At 46.4% G+C, this 15,370-nt stretch overlaps 1 protein-coding gene across 2 annotated transcripts in view; it reads right to left on the bottom strand.

Moving 5' to 3' along the window:
• LOC149852331 (C2 calcium-dependent domain-containing protein 4C-like) overlaps positions 1–15,370 on the bottom strand; it is a 69,756-nt gene that overhangs the window by 27,103 nt on the left and 27,283 nt on the right. The window lies entirely within an intron of this gene.

The raw sequence follows: 15,370 nt of genomic DNA, 5'->3' as shown, positions 1-15,370 counted from the left end.
TTGGCTATAGACACAGCTTTAAATGTTTTTTCTACATACCTCAAGGTACCAGGTGCAGCTTGTGAATGCCACGCTGGGGTGGATAGAGTGCCCCACAAGAGTACAGGGAGGCCCCACGCGTGCTCAGCAGCAAACCTGGAAGTGGACTGGAAGTACTACCAGTGCGCTTCTGGGTCCGCCAGGGAGCATGTGGGGAGCACCCCTGTGACATCCCCTGCCTCGGCAATTGGAAACAGGGGGACTCCAGATGCCCCCCGACCCAGGAGGCACCAGTCGCTGAGCTGGGGAGTCACAAGGGGGGCCCTGTGCACTCCCTGGTGGACCCAGAAATATATTGGAAGTGCTTCCTTCCGGGTCTGCTGCCAAGCATGCTGGGATGCCCCTGTGCACCCGTGGGATGCTCCATCCACTCCATCATCGCAGCATTCACAAGCCACCTGCTACCTTGAGGTATGTAAAAAATAATTTAAAGTTGTGTCTATGTTCAAATTGCCGAATCTTTCCGAATATCTCTGAATCGATTCAGAAGGTTCCAATTTGATTACGAGAGATTAAAGGGTTGCCTGATTTGATTTGGAGATTCAGCCAGCGAATTGGGCTGAATCTCCACCAAACTGAATCAGGAACTGAAGCTTTGCACAGCCCAGCACGTAGCTGAAGGGAGAGGCAAGTGGCAGGGGGGCAGCACAGGCATGGGGGCAGGAAATGCAGGGAGGCAGAATAAGGGGTAAAGAGTGAGGGGTCTGTCCTCTCACCAGTGCTTTCTCCACTACAGCAGTGGGGGTCAGATTTAAGATGATTCTCTTCTAATTAGATTCTATGCATGGAAAATCATAATGCATTTACTATTTTTCATGTATAGAATCTAATTATTGGGGGGTTATCTTAAATTCAAAGTCATCTTGGATTCTGGTAAACACAGTATTTCAAAAATCTTTTGTAGCTGGTAGAAGACAGCCTTATTAGGCCAAGGGTGTACACAAGAGTAAATTAAATAATCATTTAAATTACATTTCAGGCCTAGAGATAACAAGCTATTTTCTCCTCACCACTTGACAGTGAGATGCTGTAATAACCTCCTACTGCATGCATCTACTCTGGAATAGCTACATGTTTGTCTGCTCCAGATTTCAGAGTAATTGAGGTCAACAATATACAAAACCATGTATATTACATCCATGCAAATGTAGCAGGTATCCATGCCCAAAAGCATATTCAGTCTGGCCTGTGGCCTTGATAATCAGATCTAAAGGAGCTGTGCTTGCTGCAGCATCAAGGGTAGGGATGTCAAAAAAATAGCTGCAAGCTAGAACTTGAAACTCAGTTGCCTGCACAAATTCGGTCAGGGACTACTCAAACAGCCAGGAGTGCCCAACTACAATGGAGCTCTGGTAGAGTTCTTTGTCTCCAGATACTTTCCTATGACTGTGAAACATTCTCTATTCTACAGAAATGCCAACTCAGGCAGGGAAAGCCCTACAGTGGAGTGCATAATGCCAGCAAAATGAGGTACAGGGTATGGCATATCTAAAATGGAAAAATGAAAACAAAGCAGGTCAAATCCTTTCGTGCCTTACAGCTCAAGCCTCCTTTGACCAGGTAAATAAGACCCATTTTGAACAGCACAACTGAGGCTTTTTTGCTTGGAAAAGTACTTGTTTGCAGAAAGCCTACCATCTAAATGCTTTAAACATTTACCTCACAGGTAATATGCTCAAAAATTTATAATTTGGATGACTAAAGGTCTGGAAAGCAATCAAGCTGAAAGTACTTGTATCAGCAAGCAGCTGCCAAAAGTGATGAGGTATTTAATGAACTTAAATGTTTAGAATTTTTAGCAGGTTTTTGACATGTATTTAGAGACCTCTCCAGCAGCCTTCTTGCTTTCCTCAAGTTTGCATGTCATCAAAATCAAAACTAAGAAACCAGCCTTTTTTAATTAAAGTAACCTTGCCAGAGCTGGTAGGCCTTGTATATGCCTGGCTTTTTTCATATGTGTTCATCTTCTAAGGCTAGGTACAGACATTTGGAGAGATTAGATCATGTTAAAAATGGTGACCGGGTCTAACTTAGTTCATCCGGCTGTGGACCTTACATTTAGATCCCTAGTACAATCTAAGTACAAACTGTACAGAAGCTCAAGAAAATTAGGAAGGAAGGGAGTTAGGGAGCTAAAAATAACCCCTGATCCCAGGTGGGGAAGAGATCTCCCCATTCTTCCACACCCCCCCCACAGAGCCGCCAGCCTTCCCTGTGCCGCCTGCCCCATCCCCCACCCCAACTTACTTCAGTCAGGCTCCTGGAACTGGTGAATCCTGGTAAACTGACCCTGGGAGCAGTTTGTGAGGTATGGGGTAGTTCAGTGGTGTCACAGGGAGGGCTAAGGGAGTCTGAGGGGATCTGGTGGAGCCACCCCCCCACCCCACAAACCTCCCCATGGATCCCACTAGCCCCTCTGATTCTGCCAAACCCTCTTGGACCCACTAGCTCCGCCTACCCCTCCCCAACCCCCCCCGCAAGTCCCCCAATCTTGTCAAACCATTAGAGAATCTGTTAGCCCCCACAATCCCCTCAATTCCCCCAGACAACCCTGCTTACCCTCTCCTTCTCTCCCAAGCCCCTCTGCTAGCCAAATTACCTTCAATCACATGGTCATTTTTAACTTGATCAAACCTCCCCCTAACCTTCCTAAATTTCTGTACATACCCTAAATCAATACATTTATGGATCGGTGCTTTTTAAAGTAAACTGAATCAGTGTTGTGTGTGTGAAAGCTTCATTGGTAGCTGCTGACAATTGGAACAAGCTGCCAAGGGAAAATGTGGAAGCTTCTTTATTTGTGGATTTCATAGTTTCATAGCTGGTAGGGTCGGAAGGGACCTGAGCAGATCATCAAGTCTGACCCCCTGCCATGGCAGGAAGAGTACTGGGATCAAACGACCCTCGTGAGGTGTTCATCCAGCCTCCTCTTAAAGACCTCCAGGATAGGAGCCAGCACCACTTCCCTTGGAAGTTGGTTCCAGATCCTAGCTGCCCTGACCGTGAAGTAGCGCCTCTTGATGTCTAGCCTGAATCTACCCTCTGCCAGCTTGTGACCGTTATTCCTGGTCACTCCTGGTAGTGCTGGGGGGGAACAGGACGCCCCCAGTGCCTGCTGGTCCCCTCTGACTAGTTTGTAACAGCCCACTAGATCCCCCCTCAGCCTTCTCTTCTGGAGGCTGAACAGGTTGAAGTCCCATACCCTCTCCTCGTAGGGCCTGCCCTGTTGTCCCCTGATCATGCAGGTGGCCCTCCTTTGGACCCTCTCCATGTTGTCCACATCCCTCTTGAAGTGCAGTGCCCAGAACTGGACTCAGTACTCCAGCTGCGGCCTGACCAGTGCCGCATAGAGGGGGAGGATCACCTCCTTGGACCTGCTCGAGATGCATCTGTGGATGCATGACAAGGTATGGTTGGCCTTCCTGACTGCATCCCCACACTGCCAGCCCATGTTCATTTTGGCACCAGTAATGACTCCAAGATCCTTTTCTGCCTCTGCACTGATGAGAAGGGAGTTCCCTACCCTGTAGGTATGGTGCTGGTTCTTCCTCCCCAGGTGCATCACCTTGCACTTGTCAGTTTTGAATCCCATCATATTCTCATCCGCCCACCCCTGTAACCTGTCTAGGTCTGATTGCAGCCTATTCCTCCCTTCTAGCATTCCCACATCTTAGTGTCATCAGCAAATTTGAACAGAGTGCTTTTTACCCCCTCATCTAAGTCACTGATGAAGATGTTGAACAGTGCAGGTCCGAGGACCGAGCCCTGGGGGACCGCACTGCCCACATCCCTCCAGGTCGAAAATGACCCATCCACCATCACTCTCTGCGTGCAGCCTCCAGCCAGTTAGTGACCCATTTGACTGTGTAGGTGTCAATGCCACAGTCCCCTAGTTTTTTAATGAGAACAGGGTGAGAGATAGTGTCAAAGGCCTTTCTAAAGTTCAGAAAGACTACGCCACAGCTACCCCTGCATCTAAGGATTTTGTGACCTGGTCGTAGAAGGCCACCAGGTTGGTCTGACAGGACCTGCCTCTAATGAACCCGTGCTGGTCGCCCCTAAGCATAATCTCCCTCGCTGGCCCACTGTGGACATGTGCCAGGATAATTCTCTCAGAAAGCTTACCCAGGATCGAGGTAAGACTAACTGGCCTATAGTTTCCTGGGTCCTCCTTCCTCCCTTTTTTGAAGATGGGAACCCTGTTGGCCCTCATCCAGTCCTCTGTCACCACACCAGAGCACCACGAGTGCTCGTAAAGCTGTACTAGGGGTCTGCAATGACCTCAGCTAATTCCCTCAGCACTCTGGGGTGGAGATCATCCAGACCAGCTGATTTAAATATGTCCAGTCCCTCCAGAAGTTCCCTGACTAGATCCTCCCTGACCCTTGGCCTAGGTATGCCTCCCCTAGAGCCTGAGGGGGGCCTGGTGGGTGGGCTGATCCAGTCCCTGCTCAGGAAAATGGAGGCAAAGAAGTCATTAAATAGGTTAGCTTTGTCATCTGGTGTGATGACCAGATTTCCTAGCATGTCTTGCAGGGGCCTCATGTTACTCGGTACCTTCTTTTTGCCCCCTGTGTATTTAAAAAAGGACTTCTTGTTGTCTTTGATCTGGGTAGCTAGTCCCAGTTCCATCTCCCCCTTGGCCTTTCTGACCGCCCCCCTGCAGCCCCGAGCAACCACAGTATAATCCTCCCTGGTGACGGCCCCTCCCTTCCATTGGGTGTACACCTCCCTTTTAGCTAGGAAACATTCACAGATGTTTTTGGTGTGCCATGGGGGCTTTTGCACCCTCCTGCCCCCTTTGACCCGTGTTGGGATTACCTCCCTTTGGGCTTGGAGGATCGTCTCCTTAAGGAGCGACCACTCTTCTTGGACACCTGACTCACCTCCCTTCTGGGACCTCAGTGCCTCCCTGACTATTCTCCTTAGCTCATTGAAGTCTTCCCTCCTTAAATCTAGGGCTGCTGCCTTGCTGCAGGTCTTTGCCACCTTGCGCTGGATGGTGAATTCCAGCAGGCGATGATTGCTGTCACCCAGGTGGTTGAGCACCTGCAGCCCCCTCACCAGGTCCAACAAGGCGTCTCCCCTGGTGGGGCTGTGCACCTCCGGGGTTAGATGGAGGTCCTGCATTTGGGCTAGGAACCTACGTGAGTGGTCAGACCTGGCTGACTGCTCTTCCCAGCAGATGTCTGGAAAGTTCAGGTCAGTTGCAGATACTGTGCCAGCTTGTATGACAAAAGTGGCTAAAGAAAATGTAGTAAGGAAATATTTCAGCTGCACGCACTTCATTAAATGAAATTCCTGAAGTCAATATAAAGATTCCTATGAACTTTGATAGGGTTTGGACTAGGCCTAAGGGTCCTACTGGGATTTACAACACAACCACAATTAGGGCTGATCATTTATCTTGGCAAAAAGTGGGAAGAGGAATAGGTTTATCTTAACAAAAAAAAAACGACAGAAGTTAGCATTAGGTTAAATAAATAAAAGGAAATGTAACAGCTCTGTGACAGGAGTATCGCTACTGGAGCCCTTCTATTGGTGACTCCACCCTTCTGTTGTGGGCCAACTGCCTGCTTACTCTCTTGCCATGCCCTAATCTTAATTGATTAAATAATTGATGTAATTAGCAGGAGGCTGCCCACTTTATGCTCCCCAGTGCCAGGGGGTGCCATCTGTGGCTCCTTTTCCTCCCCTACACCACAGCCCAAGCCTCGCAGATGGTACTGACATGGTTTTAACCTGGGCCCTGCTGTGCTTTGGCCCTCTCCTTGACTTCTCTGAAGCTGCTCGTCACCCCCTTGCTCTGGGGCTTCTCGCTCCTTGCAGCCTTCTCTCTCTGGGGCTGGGGTCAGTGTACCCCAAAATGCCGCACCCTCCCTGGCACCAGGGTCCCCACACTACCGTGGAGCCCCTATGAGGCTAATAGCCTCACCCGGTCCTCCAGTCAAAACAGCGAACACAAAAACACAAAGTCCCTGGGCTATAACATAAAAAGCTAAACCGTCTGGCCAAACAACACTCATTCCCTACTGGGAAATACTCTAACCCATAGCAGCAATCAGGGGCTGCTCCTGCAGTCGGGCTTCTTCCCTCTGTCTGCGCTGGCCGAGCTCCTCCTCCGTTGGCCGCCAGAGGGGAACTGCCCTCTTGGCCTCACACCTTAAGGAGGGCCAGGCCCTGCCCCTTCCTGTCAGCTGGCTCCCCAGTGGTTGTCCTAGCAACCAGCACCTGTGACTCTGGCTGCCCTGGTTAACGGGCAGCTGGGCCTCCCCCTTCGTGCCACTAGGGTCCTCTCCTGAGCTGTTTCTGCTCTCAGGGACAGGCCACCTGAGTGCTCTGCGACAAGCTCACAACGTTGTTGTTAATATATTTTCTTTTCTCAAAGGGTTCAAGAGCTGCCATGAAGAGTTTACAAGCAGAGAAATAATGTAAAATACCATACACACTTTAAATGTGCAAATGTTTACAGATGAGCCTAGGCTCCATAGAAGCAGCAAAAATGTGAAAAAAGCCACAACCTTTTGTAAAATGTTCCTGTAAATCAAGAAAACCACACCCAGGACAAAACAAGCAACCTTACCACTAGTACCAGCTGAATATGATAAGGACTATATCACCACACTTCAACAGCCACTAGGAAAAGGGTGAATAAACTCGCATAACCATGATATATTCACTTCTAGTAGCCTGGCAAAGTTGTTGTGAGGTAAAGAGGTCCTTTTGTGATAAACAGTTATACATGCCTAGAAATAGCTTCACTTACCAGCAGTTTTTACCTTTTTTTTCTATTGAGTTGGTTTTTGCATGAGTCTTCTTTCTATCCTATGCCACAAAAGAAAATGCTGAAATGTAAAACACATGGTAGTGTATCCTGGGAACCTTCTCTATGCCAAAAGGTAAAGAGAAAACAGCCTGGAATTTGCTTGCAGTGCATATTTCTCTTAACCACATACTATCCAAAAGCATGGCAGAACCAACCATTTTCAGCTGCTTGAACATACCCTCAGTTCCCTGAAGACTTATCAGTATATTTTTCTTGAAGGCTGAAATCGTAGGGGAAAGGTGGGGAAAGATTTTTATTTCTGTTTTTAAATACTTGGGAAGTGCTTGTGCACACTGGCAATAAAGGTAAAATGCAAATAGAATAGTCAAAAATGCTCAAAATCTTAAAAACAGAATAAAGACCCACATTTCTGGAAAGGTATCCAACACAGGAAGGCTGGGGACTATGAGAAAGCCAACAGTCCCATAGGCTCATTAGGGCAGCATAAGCCTTGGAAGCAATTATTTCATCTTCCTCTTCTTCCATCCATACTCTTTGAGGGACTGCCACTGTCTCTCACCACAGAGAAAAATTTCATCTGTGGCTTCAAGGACAACTATTATTTTTCACTACTGTGTGAAAGGAATACAGTTGTATCATCAGCACACCTCAACCAGTGCAATCAAGATTAGAAAGCCATTGACTTATTCCTGCTGCTTTTAATTAAACAAAATTTATCAGCAGAAGGTTAACCAATAGCATAGACAATAGTAGGCTTGACACTATAGCAGCTCTAGCTTCTGACATGTCTAATATCAACTTTCACAGTAATAATATCTTTATCCTTGTAACCCTTTAAAATAAATTATTAAGCATGATTAGTTGAAAATATGAAGTGCTATCAATTTTAAGACATTAAAATAGCAAACTTACTAATTTCTTTGTCAGCATCAATTCATCACTTTCATAAAATATGTTATAATATTTCAGGATAAATAACAGAATAATGGAAGATTCACAGATCTCTCTTCCTAGATACATGTCCCTTCAGCCATCACATGTTTCCTGCAGACTGAAACCATTTGTAACCATCCTGGTTTGTCCTATGATAGTTCAGATTTCTTGACTTGTCCTAAATTTAATAAGAAGGACTCACATAATTTCTGATAATGTGATGCAAATCTTCCCCTGTTTTCCATTAGGCCTAGCCCAAAGCCCACTGTAGTTCCCTGCCTACAGAACTAGTGCCCATCACAAGGACATGCAGGGAGCAGATCATGGCTCTGCCCCAGCCCCAGCCCTGCACTGTCACTGCCCCATCCACCCATCCCACTCCCAAATATTCCTCTCCACCTGCCTGTGTCCACATCCCATACACCCAGCTGGGCATGCCCTGCCCATGGGGGTCCCAGCCAGTCTTAATGGAGACCCCACCTGCCCATTCCATCTAGTGCCCCCAGCAGTGACTGGGGCAGACAGACCCTAGCCAGATAAGAGCAATCCCTCCGCCCCCCCCCCCCCCCCCCCCCCCCCCCCGCTGCACCAGACCAGGTCAGCACCCCCTGGCCTCCAACAGCTCACCAAAATCCCTAAAGTGGCCCTCCAGCCAAAATAATTGCCCACCCCTGTCCTAGGCGTACCATTATCCCATTAAACAGGCTAAAGCAGAACACTATGAGCCATATTCTCCTTCCGATGATTTCTATGGAGTTATACTGTTCTTAAAGTGAGATAACAGTTGTAAACACATGCTAATATAGGACTTCAGTGGAAATTCACTGCTCCAGAAAATTTGTGTCTAAAGAGTGATTTTTCACCAGTACTCATATGGTGGGGAAAAGAGAAGGTGATCAAGTGGGGAACTCTATTGTAACATGCTGTTACAATTAACACTGTTCCATGTTTTAAAATATTTCTGAAAAATGTCCAGCTTGCTGCTTAATGAAACCATAGAAATCATCATAGAAATCAATTTAAATTAGCAGAGATTCATATCCTCCAGCCATACAGATTTTTTTTTATTCCTCTACAGAAGCCACCAGTAAAAGAAAAAAATTACTGGTATCACTGAGTGACTGAAAATAAGATGAAAAGGTGATTTGATTAGCACAGGAAATACAAATTCCATGAGGGGGGAATGTCAGTAAAAAAGCTAGGCAAAAATGAAAGTTGAGAGGACTAAAATGAATCACCATCAGGACTTTGAGACTGAAAACAGACCTTCAGAGCCTGAGTCCCCTCTCTCCTTGTCCTGGAATTATCCCAGTGTAACTCCAGTAATTTCTGATTTATACCTATCCAAAGAAGATGAGAATCAGAAGAATCTAACTCTGATCAAGCTTCAAAACTATCTCCTGTCAAATACAGGAAGACCTGTTTTAATGTTCTAAAACTAGACACTTCAATCCCTTACTTTTCATTGGGTGTTTTGGAGTTTGCTCCAGTTCCTAAAGAAAATACTTTAACAGAGTGTCTTGCTTATTACAGTGTAAAAGGGTCTCAGTGAACCTGTGGGCTGCATAAGGAGACATGGAAGTGCATTTTATTTTTGCCTCAGTAGGATCCATCTCTATCAGCTGGTAAGTAGGTTGGCACATTGATCAGGGAAGGTAAAATAAAGCTCTAAATGATAAATCAGTTCCTGCCCCTTTCCTCTGGGCTGGTTTTATTAACACAAAGAAGAATTTAAAAACAAAGACAAGGCAATTCAGAACTCCTGGTACCAGCCACCTTCAAGTAGCCTTGGAAGAGAGGGCACCCATTCTTCCCCATCTCATAATCAACACTACAGGGACCTTCTTTTTGTTCGTAAACCCCCATTCCCAGATCAACCAAGCAATAAAACTCAAGGATTCTGGATTTTCCTGTAATCCCTTATAGATATGATTTAAAGAGCACCTCTGTACCTTGTCACATGCCCCATCCCTGCTCAAATACAGGTAGCACAGCCTTCCAGTCTGCCTTCTCCTTTATGATCAGCTTGTGTGTTACAGAACACAACATGAGAAACATGGTGGGTTCCGTTTTTTGCCTGAGCTCTGGGGTGATGTGGCTCAAGGTAAAATAAGTTACATGTAATATTATGACAAAATGAATATCACTATCATTTAGATCTGACTAAAACAGCTTTCTGAAACATTGGATGAAGAGTTAATATGTCTTTGAAATGTACTCAATTTAAAGGTGTGGGTAACTTCTTCAGTCACCAACAAGTCTCCATTATTGTGGTAACACACCTGCTAAGCTAGGTGAAGTCCGCTTAAACAACGAGGCTTTGCCCTTACCCAGAAGAGCTTACCTAGGAGAAGACAAACAACAAAAGGCCAGGTAAATTCATTATTTTATTTTACAAAATAATTACATCAGTTTCCCTTTCTCTAGCTTAATAGTTGTTCAACTTCTTTCATGCATCAGGGTAGATAATCTGAGAGAATGTGAATGAGTCTGAACCTTGAAGACCAGCTCATAGATGAAGTGCCATGCATAATGGGCCCAAGGAGTGTGTGTGAGGGTGCTGTTGAAGTGGATTAACATGGTTGAGACTGGAGTGGATAAATATGGAAAGGCAGAGCTGTGAGTACTGTAAATTTTAGCCTGATGTAATAGAAAAGGGAAAGCCAGTGGAAGATTCAAAGATGGAGTGAAAAGGTTAGAGCAATGGGCAGCGCACATAAGCTTGGAAGCAGTGTGTTGGGCTGGAATAGTAGCGGGTAGTAGGGGAGTCAGGTTGGCCAGTGAAGTGGTGGTTGCAATAATAAAGACAGGAGATCATGGAGGCCAAAACTGAAAAAAAGTGTTAGTTATGAAAGGAGAAAGCTAAGTGACTAAGGAAGGCAGAAAGATTTGGACTTTGTCTGTCCTTATGACTGAAGCATAGAAAGATAATATCAAGAATTGGAACCTGAATTATGGCAAGAATAGAGGCATTATCATTAGCATCAGCAAAAAGAGGATATGGGTAGATCTTGTGCATAAAGATAAGGAGAGTGATAGAGCTGCAGCTGAGCTCAGTGGAATTATTCACATGCTTAGTTACACATGTAACTACAGTTAAATGATTCACTGGGCCAGGACTTATTGCCAAACACTAAAATAGGAGTAGCTTTGTTTTATACTGTTTTATAAGTTTATTTTCAATGTGGAGCACTCTTAAAATCTGCAACAACCAGATCAGCTCCAATCTTTAAAGGTCTTATACAGAAAGAAATGCATTTATTTTATTTGCTGTATTTGTATCTATTACATTACCATTATTAGCATTAGCATTTTCCTGTAGCTGTCTGTTCAGTGAGCATAACCATTATGGAGCTCGTCTACTTCTAAAGCTATGCTGATGCTATTTGGTTTATGAATCAACTTGTCAAAAATGTTCCACTTCAATTTCAATTAAATTTAAACAGTATCAAATGCTGAGCAAAGAAAGTTGAGACAAGTAAAGTTAGAATCTTTCTTCTCATAAAATGTTACTCAAAAATTTAGCACACATCATTGCCTTATGCCAGGGAGGGACAAAATATGGTCAGCAGGCCAAATTCGGCCTGCGAGGCCATTCTATCCAGCCCATGGGGCCCCTAAAAAATTTGGAAAATTAGTATTTCTCTGTCCTTGGTTCCTGTCAAAAATGACACAAGCCAGGGGCAGTAGGACCCAAGGCAAGTCCCAATGGGCTCCTGAAACAGCAGGGCCCGCTCGGCCCCGTCACCCGGCCGAAAGCCCCAGCAGGGGCTTCTGGCCTGGGACCAGGTGGCTCCTCTGGCACAGGAAACTTGGGGGAAGGGCAGGGGATGAGCTGGTGCTGAGTGCAGGGAAGAAGAGACCCCTCCCTCGCCCCGTGGCCAGCACTCCTTGTTGCAGCTGCTCGCAGCCTGCGTGGAGCTGTCCTGAGCAGGTACAGGTAGCTCCATACGGGCTGCAAGCGGCCGCAGCGTGGGGCGCCAGCCACAGGGCAAGGGAGGGGATGCTTTTCCCCATGCTCATCACCAGCTTGTAACCCACCCCCACTGCCAGCCTGGGCACTGGCTCCGAGCTCACCCATCGGGGCTGCACCATGGCAGCAGCAGCTACTCGGCACAGAAGAAAGCAGCCCCCTCACACTTGCTGCACCAGGCAGTGTTTGCTGCTGGTGCCCATCTGGAGCTTGCACCACGGTAGGCTGCAGTGAGGCTGCTACTGCTGCCTCTGTGCTGCCCAGTGCCCTGGGAGCTCCAGGCAGGCAGCAGCAGCAAACCCTGCCTGGTGCAGCAAGCAGGGGGGCCACAGCTGCTGCTGCTATGACACAGCCCTGATGGGTGAGCCCAGAGCCGGCGCAGGGCCCAGGCTGGCAGTGGGGATGGTTTACGGGCTGGTGCTGAGCGTGGGAAAAACAGCCCCTGCCCTGCCCCTTCGCCAGCGCCCTGTGCTGCAACCACTCGCAGCTCGTGTGGGGCCAACTGTGCCTGCTCCAGATAGCCCCACATGGACTGCGAGCGGCTGCTGCAGGGAGCGCTGGCCACAGGGCAGGGGAGGGGCTGCTCTTACCCACTCTCAGCACCAGCTCCTTCCCTGCCGGCGAGAAGGGGGTCAGGGCTGCATGTTGCCCCCTGCCTGTAATGTGGGGCTCAAGGGACACTGGGAGTGAGTGGGTGTGGGATCCAGCAGGAGCGTGGAGCCCACGCTGCTGTCCCGGGGCCAGCACTGGCGGGGCCCAGAGGAAGGTGGCAGGAGTACAGGGTCCCAGCCAGCAGGAGTTCTACGGAGCTGGGCCAGCTCCCCCCTCTCCCTGCTGGTGCAGCCCAGCCCAGCTCCCCAGACCCCTGTCAGCCTGCGCCTCACTTTGGGCCCCTCTGGTGCTGGCCGTGGGACATAGGTCCCAAGACATTGGGACATTGGTCCCAAGATGGTGACCAGGGGGCGAGGCACCTGTCAAGGGGTGGGGCTACCCATGTGGCCCTCAACAGCTTGCCAAAACTGGGTAAGTGGCCCACTGCCCAAAATAATTGCCCACCCCTGCTTTATGCCAACTCTGGTTTCATCCTCTACTTCATTTCAGTCGTAAGATTATACTCTAGCCCAGGGGAGGGCAATTATTTCATGTTTATTAGTCTTCTTCTATTGCAGGCACCATTTTCTATAATTAACTCCATAAATTTATCGTGTTTCATACTAAAAGCAGGTAGATTTTGTTCCACTGCTATTCTGACAGGAAGGTTGTTCTAGAACCCCATTGCTCTAATGGTTAGGAAGTTTCTAATCTCCAAGCTAAATTTATTCATGGTCAGTTTCTACCCACATTTGCTCTAGTTTCAATACTTTGCTTAAGTTTAAATACTGTATTTTCTTGCAAATAATACATTCCCCCGCCCAAATAAAATATACCCTTGTTTTCTGGGAAGGTATCATGTAGGGAGAAAGAGATTTTTCCAGAGTCATGGCCAACTGTATGACATGGGGCCCTGCTACATGTTAAAATTAAAGCTGAATAGAAACAAGCAATAGAGTTGTTATGTATTTTCAAGCCCTAACTTTATAGCTGGTTGGCTCCTTTTATAGCTGGATAGCCATTTTTATTGTGTGATAATGACTGTGCACATGTGGCCAGTCTAAATTTATTGTGCAGTTAACCAGTTAATTGTATAATACATGTAGTGTGTAGCAAGGGCCATTGAGTAAGCCCTCTGGGCAAGCAGAGTATCCAGGAAGTGTAGCATCCCAGGAGACAGTTTGAGTGAGGTAGCAGGCAACAGGAACCTTCTGCCAAACCAGCTGCTTTAGCCAAACTCTATGCATTGTGGACACTCTATGTTCCCAAGAGGACTTACTCTTGCCCTGAACCCCTGAAAGGACAATAGCAAGACTGCTAGTCCTTTCCTGTAAATAGTTCTTTATATAAGTTCCTGGAGATAAAATGTTTCTACATCACAAGCCTCATCAAGAACTACCACTGTGAGAGGGTTATCACAGAATGCTGTCCTTTAGTCCTCAAGGTCATACAGTTTTTTCTATGTGGCATTCTAGTCCTCCTCTGTACAATGTCTCCCCACTTTGTGGCATAAGTCCACTCTTACTTTTCATGCCTATGTCATTAATGAAAATATTAAAGATGACTCATCCCAGAACTGATCTTCCTGTCACTTTCTTCCTTTTGCTTGCCACACCAAACTCCTTGGACAAAACCTCCATGGTTATTTTTTTTCCAAAGATTGTAAAAGTTTGTTGGAAATTGCAATTTTTTTGCATATACAGTGAAATGAAATCAGCAGTTTCTACTGATTACTGGTATTGCCCTCAAGGTTGAGTTTAGGAAGCAAACTGTGTTTAAAAGCAAGGACATAAAACAGTGATATTCCATTTGCATTAGAGATAGGTAAATAAACACTTCACACTTGACTACTGGTGATCAATATGAACTGAACATCCCAGGTACTAGAATCAGCACTGAAGCATTAGCACCACTATTTCTCTGCCCAAGCTACTGCATGCTGTTTGTACCATATATGTGCACAGAAGGCTTTCTGTAAGACTGATCCTCTTTGTGCCCATTTTAGTGTAAATCAGGAATACCTCTGACGAACAGAATGAACTTACACTACTGCCAAACCATGGTATGCAGGAAGAGTCTCAGGCCCCAAAAGAGCCACATGCCAGGACTTTGCATGAATGTCTGGAGCCAAGGTTTGAATATGACTAATGCAACATGTTCATCAGTTTAGGTTCGGCTATATTATACCCTTACTGAGCTAAATGACACACAGCCATTTAAATGCTGTCCATGGCAGCTAGCTTGCTTTCCACCAGATTTTTGAGAAGGTGGAATCACTGACAGAAAGAAAATGGGGAGGGGGAATCAAAAGCGGGAAAAATATTGTGTCCCTCTGTCCCTAGTTTCAATAAGAATTCCCCCCTGCCCCATAAAGAGGCTGATTTCCTGTGCCAGTACTGCTGCTTTCTCTACTTTCCCACTCTCTCCCTTAACTAATTCATGATCAGATTCTCCGCCCATCTGTAACAGGATAGCAGATTGTTGGGCTGGAATTAGATACACATACATGTTACCACCTGCTGCATGTTCTTTATTTCTTGTTGGCTCTGAAACAGCTGTTGGTCTCAATTTTTGGAAATTCAGGGTAGAAAAGAGGAGGGAATTACAACAGTCTTTTGCTGATGTTTTGATTTCTCTGAACATTTGGCCATTTGGCTGTTCTTCAGGAATTGGTGGGGGGATGGGAGGAAGACTATCAGACTCCATAACATTTAACTGAATAATGCCTAGTCAAGTATCAAATATTGCACCATTCTAAGGAACCAACCCCAACTTCCCACCCCCACAAAAAAATTATATGGGCCTGGGGCCACCTGCTTCCTTACTGCATCCCTGATTTCTTTTCAGTGAACTTCTGTTGCATTTCACGTTCTAAATCAACAATGTAATTTTAAGTATTTTTAAAAATCCACCAGTATGTAGAACATTAAGGGAATCACTGCAGCTGAAGACCAATGTAAAGCCAATTTCATCGGCATTCCCTGAATACCCTAGAATAACAAGTTTGAAAGAATCAGAGAAAGAGAAAAGTATGCTTGTGAAACCTC

This window comes from Crocodylus siamensis, chromosome 15, assembly GCF_052110815.1.
Source record: "Crocodylus siamensis isolate JL-2025a chromosome 15, ASM5211081v1, whole genome shotgun sequence".
In the NCBI taxonomy this organism is placed as follows: Eukaryota; Metazoa; Chordata; order Crocodylia; family Crocodylidae; genus Crocodylus; species Crocodylus siamensis.
Note: the sequence above shows the minus strand (reverse complement) of the source record. Positions and strands in the feature narration are given on the sequence as shown.